The sequence below is a fragment of the Amphiura filiformis genome, chromosome 8, assembly GCF_039555335.1.
Source record: "Amphiura filiformis chromosome 8, Afil_fr2py, whole genome shotgun sequence".
NCBI lineage: Eukaryota > Metazoa > Echinodermata > Ophiuroidea > Amphilepidida > Amphiuridae > Amphiura > Amphiura filiformis.
The window spans coordinates 60,645,792-60,659,468 of record NC_092635.1 but is presented as its reverse complement, the minus strand read 5'-3'; positions in this window follow the sequence as shown (position 1 = coordinate 60,659,468).

Genomic DNA, 13,677 nt, shown 5'->3' with positions numbered 1-13,677 from the left:
CTTAAAAACATCAAAAGTATTTAGGCCTAGTCTGGGGTAGTAAAATTTTAACAGATGTCCCAAGATAGGGGCTATTACTGTTCACATTTGTCACACTAGCATGAAGCCTTGACCAAGCTTCAAAATAAGCAGACACCCAGGAGCCATTTACCAAATGGTCATAACATTTTGGCTCCTGGTCCACACCAAAATCATATATGCCAGGCTCTACATTTTTTTAAATAGAGCCTGGTAGTTAAAGCAGGTTTTGTATTTAATGTGTACAATTAAAATTTAAATGACTCTTGGCTCTTTAAAACTGGCTCCTGGTTCACTATATAATCTCAGGACCAGGAGCTGCTTTTTCCAAATGTGTGGCTCCTGGTCCAGATCTGCTTATTTTGAGGCTTGGGCTTGACTTGATAAACAGCACAACTCCTCTGTGATGCGCGTGACATCATGTTTTCAGCACAGTCTCAACGATAAATGGTGTAGTTGGGATGTTGATTTTGCAGTTTTCAATACCGTTGTGGAGCCAATAAATACTGCACAATGTGTGACGCACCAATATGGCAGATTTACCATAGCATTACAGATGGGACAACTTTGAGTCGGTACTATTTGGGTATAATGTTCTTTGAATATTTGCCAATATAATATGTGGCCTGTATTGGGGTTTAGACCTTGAAATTCCTTTGATAATCAGGTCAGTGATTTTCAAAAGAATAATTAGGTGTAAGATGTAATGGCATATTGTAGTCTCCAAAATGTTAACCTTTTGTATTTGTGACCTATTTTAATGTTGTTGGTAAACAAGTTTGTTTTGATATTATATTGTTGTTGTTTTGTCCATATACCTGAGTTGTGTTCACTTCAGGGATGTAGCTACAGTGGGCTGTGGTGAGCGGCAGAGCCCACCACTCAGTTTTGGAGTCCGATCACTCAGCTGCAATTTTAGCACTGGAGCCCACACTCAGAGGCCAAAATTGCACAATTTTATTGGATGAGTCAAGCATTGGATCCATTTTTGGAAAAAATTGCAAAATATGCAAGATTTTCATTAAATGCTGCCCAACACAAAAACTATCCTAGCTACAACCCTGGTTGTGTTCCCATGCTTATCAAGGGGTATCAGAAAGTAGCCTTACAGGGGTCTAAAAAATGTGAGAAACTAGAGAGATTTGCGCACTAAAGCTGCTCCATGGCTTAGGACCATGGCGCTTCATCAGTATCCCACCAGGGCACTTATTATACTGGGCTTTAATGTGCATACAGTCATGATGCGGCTTTAACACTCTGCAATGTTACCATACCAATATATAGCTACACCATATAATGATAATCCCACTACAAGTTGCAAAGCTAGACATGTAAGCTATTCGCCACTTGCACGGTTCCGCCATTATGCACTATGTGCGGGGAGAGCCTCGAACTGGCAGCATACATGAATGGGAATTGAACCAGTCATAACATTCTGTGTAAGGTTACGTAATTCTTCCTTTCATGGATGCTGCCAGTTCGAGGCTCTCCCCGCATATAGTGCATAATGGCGGAACCGTGCAAGTGGCGAATTGCACCAGACTACAAACTATTGAGCCAATAGAGGCCGTCAGCCTTTCGCCATCTTGTGGGTACAAATGATCTGCGTGTTCATGCATTGGACGCTATGCGCAGGGCGCAGCTTGCCACGCAGCTGTTGTCACGCGTTGATGCAGCGATTTTGTTGTTCACGCATGCAGATCGAATGACCATCGCAGTGTGTACCCACAAGATGGCGGCATATGACGTCACGCTGACAGCCTCTATAAAAGGGCAAGGCTAAGCCAAAATATGAACTCTGACCTGTAGCATCTTTTAAGGAGTATCGATGTCACCCCCAGGTGGGGAAAACATTCTGTACTATTTTCTCTTTCATAATTTTACACCAGTTTTTGAGATATCTAATTTACTCAAATCATGAGCTTTGTTGCTTTTGTATCCATCTGTCTGTCCTGCTATGCTTTTCAACAGGCTTCGATCCATATTTTAGAAATAGATAGACACCGTCCATGGGTTGTAAAACGGGTGGTTTTAAAGGGCCCTATGGGAAATAATTTCAAGATAAGAAATTTAAACAGCAAGTGGATAAAAAGAAGTATTGCGGCAGTGAGTAAAATGTCTTGAGTGTAATAAACTATTTACAAAGTATAGTAAAACTTGAGTTTCTATTATTTCCATGTGATATAATGTAAAAGCCTACCAAAAAGTAATTGCCCCCTTTATTAAGAGATAATACTCAAAATCTATGCATCAAAATTTAAAAACTGAAATAGCAAAAACAAACCCAGGTTAATTCTGCAAATTTTGATACCTCATTTGTCTGGATAGCTCAAAGTTTGTAGCCATGGTGACTCCTTGACTGAAAAAGATGCATTTGCAAATGTTGCACTAAAAAGCTACTCAAGTCTGCAGTGTACCATTACATTCTCTACATGACTGATCAAGGATGACCTGCAGTGACCAGGCACTCTATCAACAAATTTTCAAAGACTTAATGGCAACTTTTGAATAGGGGTCTTTTTCATGCAGAGTCACCATAGCAACAAACTTTGGGCTATAAAGACAAATGAGGCATCAGTATTTGCTGAACAAAACTAGGTTTCGTTTTGCTATTTCACTTTCAAATTTCGACGCCAGATCATCTCATAATGATAATGGGGGGTAATTACTACTTGGTAGATGTTTATGTACATTCAGGCAGCTTCTTCTTTTTATTCTGAACGGATACAAAATTGTTTCCTACCAACCGACTGTTAGAAACAAAACATTTTTGTTAAGCCCAAATAACAGTTACACAACACACCAAATATCCACAATATAATCAACAGATATAGTTCTCATTCTTTCAATCCAGTTTAATTATTCTTTCATTTCATACATTCTCTACACAATCATACATGCCAGATTAACCTAAATTCAAATCTCCCCCTCCCTTCCCATCATGCAATTCACCTTACACCAGTGCAAAGGTGCTACAACCAGTCAACAACCGTGGACAGTTGAAATTTGGGTTATTACTTTTTTTCTTTGTACAGAAATGCCAGCATTTCAAAATTTTAAATGCAGACAACAATTAATTATATTAGCATTACAAACAAGAATTGGTATCCAGAAAATCTGTAGCAGGAAACAGCATATAAGAGCAATAATAAACAATTTGTTTTTCTAGTATTATAGAATTCTATAGATAAAACAACAAGACTATGTTTTGTCATGTACACAGATATATTTACATTTTTAGAATGATTACCAAGTTAAAAGAGTTACATTATATAATATTGAATTCAAAGATAAATATGCATATTTTGGAAGAAGAAACTGATCAAAGTATTCCACACTTATGTATGCTGTTGTAAAATAGAACTTGTGCCGAGAAATCGGCAAATCTTTCACTGCTCGGTACCAGAAGTGGTAAGTGCAATAGCTGCCATGTGTAGATGAGTACAATATACTGTGTGTAAATTGCCAAATGTTCACAGGGCAGCTATTGCACTTATCCACTTCTGGCAATGAGCGGTCGATCTGTTTTATACTGGTACAAGAAAAAGCTGCATTATCCAAAATTTAAGTAAACGCCACCAGCAACTCAATAATGGTAGCAATGCCATGTGTATTATAATATATGACACACATCATTGTAAGTTTACAAGGTCACCCCTGCACAATAATGGAACACAGTACATGATACCATGCAAGGTTGTGTGTACGTTATTGATGACCTAGCAAGAAGAACCAACTTTTTAATTGATATTAAAAAGTATATGAAAGGAAATCTTTTTATTGTAAGTTATTGAATGTATCACTCTCCACCAGAATGTTATGCTAAGAAAAAAACTTCACATAGTAATTAGTAACACACCATGCAGTGACATAACAAACATGAACACCTATTAGTATTGAGTGCCACAATTCAAACTCTACATTTTCACCACTTAGCAGTGAGAAAACACCAGTAAAACCACACCTATTGCTATCAAAAACCAACTATTAAAGTCTACATCCCTTCCACGCTGGCTATAATACAAACTGCTTCAGGTTTACATCACATATACAATGTATTCCACAATATATTCCACATAAACAATGTATTTCATAATGTATTCCACATATACAATGTATTCCACAATCTTTCTGCAATAGCAAAATCCTGCACTTGCTACCAGTTTTAATGATGCCATCATTGTACTCCGATTGGTGTATGCTGTGAATCGGAGCTAAACATACCAAATAAAATCATCAATAACAAGACAACAAGAATTGCTTTTAAAACATCACCACCACCACCACCACATGCAATGGAAGGATGATGATGCTACATTGGGTTAAACATTAAGCCAAGATTTCAAACCTTGATCCACCTCCTCTACTCTCACTTTCAATACAGGTACTGCACAGTGATGGCGTACACATGCAGATGCCGGATAAATGAGTGGCAAGTGGTATCCAGATGCGATAATAATATAGTTATGATTTAGATTTTCAGGGATAGTAAAAGGTTTGAATTCTTAACCCAGTTTTGTCACAAAGTAGGGACTTTTCTTGGTTTATAGTAACAATTGTTGGTAATCCTACACAAGCTTCTGTGTATTATAACATCCCACTTTGCATGGTTATTAGATACTGACCGGTCCCTTACACTACTGATATATTCTGGATTACAATATTAACAGATCACTCAGGTTTCTATAGCCTCTGCTGGAGGATCATGCAGAGCCCCGATTTTGACGAGAATCACAGAATCGATTCTTGTAAGATTCGGTTGCGAGAATCAACTTCTCTCATTGTAACATACAGTAAGTGCAGTGACTATGCTGGATTTTGATTCTCACAAACCAAGACGGAATCGAGACCCTGTATAATACTTTCTGAACAAACAACGACCAAACTGGTATATTAGTTATCAGTATTGCAATATTAAACATATATATTACTATATTTGACATAAAACAATACAACATGCATAAGTGTAAAATTCTTTTATCTGATCAAAATTTCCGCACAAAGTTTGACAATTTAGTGGACTTAAAAAAGACGTAAAAGTGTTCACTTGATAACCATTCTAAAATTGAATAAACAAGTTTGATTTGATTAGAATTATATATAATTCAATGAATTAATGAGGTAGATTACACAAACTACAAATGTACTACAATTTTAAAGTCGGTTTCAATCGCTTCGTTCTTTTCTATTATCCAACATAATATGAACGTAATAATCATATTCTGACCAAGCCAACATTCCGTGCTTTGAAAATGAATTGAAACGGATTCATTAAAATAATCGATTCAGAGGCGGGCACTGTGCCTTTGGCGACTGCTTTTTAGTGCTCCCTGCAGCTCAGCAGGCCACCCTTTCTGTTATTCTGCTTTTAACATTTGATGCCTAAGCTAAGCAGAACCTGGCATACTATGCAAAGACTTTGTAACATTTAAATGATGTTGACATTTCAGGGCATGATATTGCTTTGAAGCTTAGCTTGGATGAATATGATGCATTTGATTGAAGTATTGCTTATAACAGAATGATAATATTAACAATGGAATCAAGCCGAGAATATATCTTACCCCTCCCAGAATCCTTTGCAACACTTTTCATCAAGTTTCATCAAATCACACTCTTATAACTTTGTACAGGTTTTTCATTTGAGAATAGACTGGCTAAACATGGGTCGATAGTCAAGAAATAAACATTTGGCAAGATCTGGATGTGCTCTGTTCACCGAGGCACATTTTTGTCGGTATCGACTCATATATATGTTGATAGCAAATTGTTACAGAAAGTTGAAATGGGAGAAATGCATTATGGGAAGTGTAAGATATCTTTGTGTATCGTGTATTAAACCATTATTGAATGTGTAGAATTCAGCACAAAAGAAGATTACTAACCCATTGTGCCTCATGCTACCCCTTCAGTTGGTCACATTCCCTTATTTTGTATTGCCTCTTATGATTTATGCAAACTGCAAAATATCAGATCATTATAAACGGTCCCCTGAAAATTATTCTATGGGTCCAGGGGCAGCACCTACACAGAGCCCGATCCCAAGTCCCTAAACAATTTTGAGATTTTATACCACATATTTCGATTATTACCATGAATTTTCGGGGCTTTTTATTTAAAAATGACTTTTATTAATTCATTTTTGTCAAAAATGTAAATTAAAAAAAAAAATTAAAAAATTCAGAAACTTGGCATCTCTCCTATTTAAACCAGTTTTCAATGACTGTATTATAATGCGTAATATAGGTTTGAAATCATTTTCAGCAAAATAATGATACTCAAATAAGAATGTCTGTATGGCATACTATGGTTAAGTGATAACAATTGTATGGATATGAAACAAACTTGTGAATTATTGCAAAATGAAAACAATATCATCCCAAATTGAAATTCTTCCTTGCTGGGGAACCATTCACATTGGAATATAATACCTACATTGCCTACACACATTATGCACAGAAATGGTGTGATTTCCAATGACACTGACCTCTATACAACAATATAGCTCTAAAAGATGACCTTCAGTCATGGAGTACCAGTTTCTACACCCAACAAAATGACATTAATTATTGACCCTTGACCTCTGAGGCTCTGATACACTTTTTCCTAATGGGGATCGATGCTAAGTCAGATACCGTGTGAGCAAACTCAAAAATAGCACAAATAGTGCGAGCGTACACAAAAGAAACTTCGCGCGTAAGATGAGCGATTTCGCCAGGTCTGAACGCTGTACCGGCATCAGCTGAATTTGAGTACGCTTAGAGGGCACAGGCATGGACAATTCAAATGTGTGTTTATTAATCTATACTTCTTCCAAATAAGCTGGCCATGTATATGCACATGCAACCCATCCACTGAATGAAACCCGCTCAGTGGCTAGCGCCAAGTGTCGGTGGCTAGCGCCAAGTGATTTAAGCAAACCTTGCATTTCTATGTAATCGGTGTGATCAAAATAGCTTCTACTGGAATATAATCTATACCTTGTTTTTTAAATGTAAATATCATTGTTTGTATCATGAATAGGGCGGTTGCGTGTCCACATATTAATCTGAGTTTAAGTAACACACACTATTTGTACATAGCATGCCAATTTCAATATACAATCATAACCACACTCTATATACTTTTTTTATACGATACAATACCTACTGTTACATATTTGTTAAAATAAATAAGTCAATACACATATTTTTTACTACTTAAATGTGTTTCCCACTTTTGTAATTTATATTCCTGATACCTTTTTATGTGAATCAAAAAACTGCACCACAAATGTTTTAATTTCCCCATGGACAATTTCAGCTGAAATCCACACATGACTTTAATCTTCCACAGGGAGTGTGAATTTCAAATGGGGTTACCTGAATGGGTGACTCCATTTGAAATATACACCCCCCATTTGTGGGAGATTAAGGTTATATCTTCAACAGGGGGTGTATGGATTTTAACTGGAATTGCCCCATGAAGAATGGGTAACTGCATGACGGCGTTTCAGCATTTATCATGTTTATATCTGGGATTTCAGATCAGTTTAGAAAATGGTTGAAACAAAATAATTAAGACTTGGAAATCCAGAAAAAAAATGAGAGAAAAAAAAATATAATCAAAATATGAAATAACTTTATGAAAACAAAAAAATATATATATTTCAGCAATACAGACAAGAGAAGACATCTAGGTATACTGTAAATTAAAAGTTGGTTAAACATGTGCCGACATTTGTAAGAACCATTTGACCAACTATTGGGTTTCACTTTTTAAATAATTAGCCAATTTGATTATTAAATTTACAGTATACCATTCAGTGTTTATGTTTAACAGGATAGAGTTAATGCTCTGTTATTCAAGCACGAACACAAATTGCATGAAATCTGTTTATAATTCAACCACAAGCTAGAGTAATATACACAACAGCAGCATTGACTGACTGATGTACAGAACAAAATATAAGACTATGCCTGGTTTGGCTGGAAGTTGAGACTGACCCCGACATTCAACAACACCATTTTGTGCATATTGTGGTGCTTTTAATGCAGGATTGTAATTATACAAGTAATGCTATTTGTTTGGCAGGAACTCACTGGGGTGAAGTTGGCACTAGTCATGGAGGTCAAAATAAATTTGACATTTAGTGATCATATAAAATGTAAAAAGCCTTTCTTCAACTTGTCAAATTGGCAAGGTCACCTCCCCCATGACTGGGTTTTTAACCCTTAGAACTGAACCAAACATAAAAACCCTAGTTCTCAAAGCATATGCACGTGCAGGTATCCCATGTGATGCAATTATGTCATCATGCAAACAATCATATGGCCACAGAAAGCTTGGCCAGCCAAGGTAGACCCCAGTGGCAAGGTAGGCCTGTGCATGTGTCTGGCACCCGTAGGGTCGGGGCTTCAAAACCGCACCTGAGAAAAAAATAAAATATTTCTCTTCTTTCTTCCTTCCCCCTCGCCAAAAAGCAACTGGAGCTTTAGGGTTAAACAGCAGAAAACATAAGTTGTCAAAACCATGCATAGATAATATTAGGCTTACACTATTCACATAACATGTATGACGGTGACAAAAAAAACACCTCAGTCTCAACTCCTAGTCAAAAAGAAGCATTTCAAAAAGTCCAAAGTATATATTAGCATCAAAAAGTACTTATACCACAAGTTCTATAATATTTCTCATTGTCAGGAGCTTCACAATTCTCTCTCACACACACAATGATATCACACTGATTTGAATCATAAATTACTGCACTACTAGAGACATGTTACAATTCTTGGCACTGTACAATTGGTTACATTTTCTAGTGTCATTTTGCTTAGGAACCAGGTAGCATCTTGTGCAAAAACCATTGAGTACGCCAGCTAACATATTTATGCTTTAGTAGTTTTAACCCCCTGAACACTACCTGCCGATCTAACATTGCCTCTGATTGGTCAATTACGTGATATCTTCACTTTAATCACCAATCAGAATGGAGCTTTGCAAATAATTCAACCCAATTTTTTTGCATGGTGAAATTATTCTAACATTGTTTCTGATTGGACCAATTGATAATGACAACTTCTTTTTGGCCAATCTACTTATCAAATGTAGTCTCACTGATCAATTGTGCATACAAATTACCTGAATGTACTTTCCCCCCATGTCTATACTTAATAACTTGATTGGTCAAGAAAATAGCATAAATACACAAGTTGCTCAGTGTGACATTTGGAAGTAAGAACGATGAAAAATGATGTTATATAATTATTTTATGATTGCAATGAATAAAATGCATCTGAAGGTACATAGGTGTGTGTGGGGGGATGAGCACATGCACCATTGGAAAGTGGCCTGCACAATTCCTACAAATTAACCCATAATTTAAGTACACAAATAACATCCTTTTGATAACATGCTTGCCAAATATATTTTGCATCGTATATGTGGATTATCACAATTTGGCAAATCACACATAAATCTTTTGTACTATTGGGTACTGAAGACCTGTATCTATGCAGGTCTAGTCCAGGGATGCACAACATGTTTTCCCTGAAGCCAGTTTCAACTTCAGATAAATGAGAAAATGTATCAGGGAGCCTTGCACATTTTCCACAAAAGCCTTCTGAATAACATCAAAATTCTGTGGTTTTTATGAAATCATGAGACGTATAGAAATCCAGAAGTTTTGTCATGGAAAATGTATATTTAAAAATGAATATCAGTCATGAAGGCTTTACAAGAGCAATATCCATATTTGGGCATGTTCAAGCCTCCGCCACGAATTAGCCTGCAGGCTGTCTCTAACCAACAGCCCATATGTTGAACATACTTAGTCTAGTATCGGTACGCACAAATGACACTAATATTTTCACTGCTTCAACAAGGCTAGTCCTATATCAATATCCAAAGCATCTTACAAATATCACAAACTCTTTACAATAAACAAAGTATGTATAGAGTGGGAGTGAGATCTGTACTGACCTGCTATTAGTCACACCTATTCTACTAGTTACGTTAACAACATTGTAAGTCTTGAGTGAAAGCTTATACATGTTGTATTAAATAGTCTGGTGGCAAGTTAATGTGATGAACACTATTTATATTATATTATCATATTACATGCTTTATCATAAATATTTATCATTCTTTGTACAAATATCACTTTCGATAAATGATTTGCATTTAACTGTATAATGATTCACACAAAAAAAGCTTTGTTATTGTCATTTACCATTAGACAAATATTGTCTATGAGTGTGATGGTCGAAATATAATCACAAGGTGAAAGATGTATTGTTCCATTTCACTCAACAGCAAGGTGAGAGATAGTCTCCACAGCAGCCAGTTTGGTTCCGCTCCCTCCACACAAACAGTCTGCCAATGACAACGAACGAGTTCTTTTTGATTGGCTAGCCATTTCCCATGACGTCATTCAGCACGTGCTGCTCGCGTATCTGATTATTCAGCCAGGAGTTCAACCCACGGGCAATCAAGTTTCCGGATGCAGCGCTGCTGATCAGGTTCTCAGAGACTTTGCATTGTCGCCCTCTTAGCTAATCAGAAACACTGTATACATGGTCATTGGCAGACTGTTGGTGTGGAGGGAGCGTAACCAAACTGGCTTCGTAGGAGACTAGGTGAGAGATGGATTGTTCCATTCCACTTGCAGGCAAGGTGAGATATGGATTGTTCAATTCTACAAGCTGGACAAGTGAGCAGTACAACTCCTTCACCTCATCATTAGATTTCAACATGACACAAATTCAAGATGGTAATATTTGTTTTATATCACTCATACATGGATTCAATAACATTTCAAGTTCATTTTTACAACACAACACCATGTTCTGCAGTGACTTAATTCATTTGATCAAAATATACCCGTAACTTAATCAGCGAATCCATGAATTGATGCACACAAAAATTGCGCTAAGGAGTAGCATCTTCCCTCCACGCACACAATACGCGTACTACGTACGACCAAGATGTGGAGGCTCGTTACATATTGCGCGACATAAGCGAAGTTTGGATGGTAAAAAATATCAAATGGCAGTAGTTGAATATCAAAATGGTAATCAACCAATGAAATGTCTAGAATTTATGTTTGAGTGATATAATGAAAACCCCTGATCTACCAATCAGTATGTGGTTAGTTTCAATTATTGCAGACTATCTAATTAGTGTACGATGAGTAACAATCTACAATAACAGTACAGTAATACCACCAGGAAAAGTTACAATGATATCAGCCCTTTGAGCCTCAACTTTTCCATGGCAAGCGTAACTTTGTCTATCAACTTGTGAAATATTTGATAGCAAAAGATTTTCCTTTGTGCCCGAGGCCCTTGTTTGTGTGACCTCAATTGGAAGTTACTAATCTGGATGTGACCAATTGGCACATCGATGTGTTCATGACCATGGATACAATTTAACTCTTGTGGAAACTTTGTGGTACAAATTCTGATTTATACATTTTTATGGTCTGTTTTATTAAGCACTTATAAAAATGTAACTAATCTTTTTAGTATATTTTGAATTAATGTGGTAGTTACAGGCAAGAAGTTATGAGTACAAGTAATATAGACATACAATTTGATTGTTACATTACCAGTAGACTTGGGGTGAGTCTAAGAGCAAGACAGTCTTAATTTACTGCATGTCACACATGCATTGCTATAGTAGACTTGGGGTGAGCCTATTAATAAAAGAGCAAGATGGTCTTAGACAGTAATGCATGTCACACTTACCAGGGGTGTGAGTGACCACAGATAAAAAAATCTGAAAAAATCTGAAAGTCTGAAATTTGGAAAGCTCCTATACTTTTGTACAGAGGAAGAGCAGAAAAAGATATAAAAATTGAGATCAAAAAATCTGAATTCAGATTTTAATCTGAACTCTCACACCCCTGACTTACATTGCTGGTAGACTTGGGGTGAGCCTAATTAAGTAGCAAGACAATCTTAGACAGCTAATGCATGTCACACATACACTGGTAGTACATTTTTAGGAAGATATGGTGTGAGTCTATAGCTAAAATAATAGTTTCTCGATCATGAGAGCTCAATAGGCACGCAATGACAACTGCTTCGGCGTACAACGCTTACCACACACGCTTTGGGTAGCACTGCATTTCCTGTGCGTGCACAATCGATCGCGCTATCGTGTCATTCCACTAAACTTGCGACATTACGCAGTGCACGCAGTACATTCATACTCTCATGATCGAGAAACTATTATTTTAACTATAGCAAGATAGTCTTAGACACTTTATGTATGGCACAAAAGCCCTACACCTATTTGCAAAGACATTTCGCACTGCCCCATTTAGTGCAGTTTGCGGCGTAAACATGATTCAGATTTGCTAATTGAATCACGCCATTATCGCATCAGCACCTCATCTGCCGATCAATCATGTGACCCATGGGTGTCCTAGTTCTTTTTATACGATCGGTCAGCCAGTGTGAAAGATCTTTGTAAAATAGTGTTGCCATTTCACCAATTTTCCTGAAAAAAAATCAACATTCAAAATTTCTAATATAGAATACATATCTAGCAGTTGCAATTTCTGTTAAATATGTATTATGGCAAGAGTATGTTTAACAGGATGTTGATTCCCTAATATTGTTTTCTGAGTAACCAATCAAAATACAGCTTAAATCCTATGGGCAATACTCTCTTTCTTACAGTGCCTCTGAATGGCTCATTATATGATATTCTCATCTGGGTAACCAATCAAATTACAGCTTTAATCCCACGGGCAATGCTGTCTTTCTTACAGTGCCTCTGAATGGTTAATTACATGATATACTCATCTGAGTAACCAATCAACATTAAACTTTAACTTCTCTTAGCACTAATCCTCTTCATCCCAACCAGGCTGACCATTCTTATAATATCTCCGATTGGCTCAATACATTATATAGCCCTCTCTATAACCAATCAAAACAGTTCTTAGAGAGATGTAGTGCCCATAGGATTAAAAGACATGCATGCTAATGAAATTGGTTGGGAGAGGGGGGATTATCAACAAAACTGATATTCTTATCTATATTCAACAAGCAATTTTTGTTGTTGAATATTATGGATTGCACATTGCACATCAAGGCACCATGAAATGAAATTGGTTGGAGATTTTACAGAGTAAAAGCAAATAATGTTACACTAGCAAAGGGCTTCCCAAACTGGATGTCAAGACTCAAATGTGGGGTCGCGAGCACTTCTTCAGGGGCTCGCAGAACTTGATTGAAAAGAAAAATGTAGAAAAATCAAATAAAAGAATAATGCGTAGTTAAAAACAAGGAGCGGTTCGCCTCCTCAAAGAGGAATTGCATCTACATTCCCTTCAGCTTTTCTGTCTCTCATCACCATACATAAAAGTCAGGGACTACCTTTTGAGGAGAGCGAGAGCAGTCGCTCTCTATCGCTCTCCTTAAATCTGATACAGGAGAGTGATTTTTAGCTCTCCTTCGTTGACCATTCTCTCATTACATTCTATTGTAAATGCTCTAAACAGCTCTCCTTGAAGGCTTCAGAAGAGTTATTTAATGCTCTCCTGCCTCCAAATTCCAAAAGACAGTCGCTGCAAAGTACAGGGTGCCATTGTAGTTTTGGTAAGCAACAACATTTGTATTAGGCCAAAAAAAAAAAAGGTTTGTCTCAATTTTGTAAAATCGCATGCGA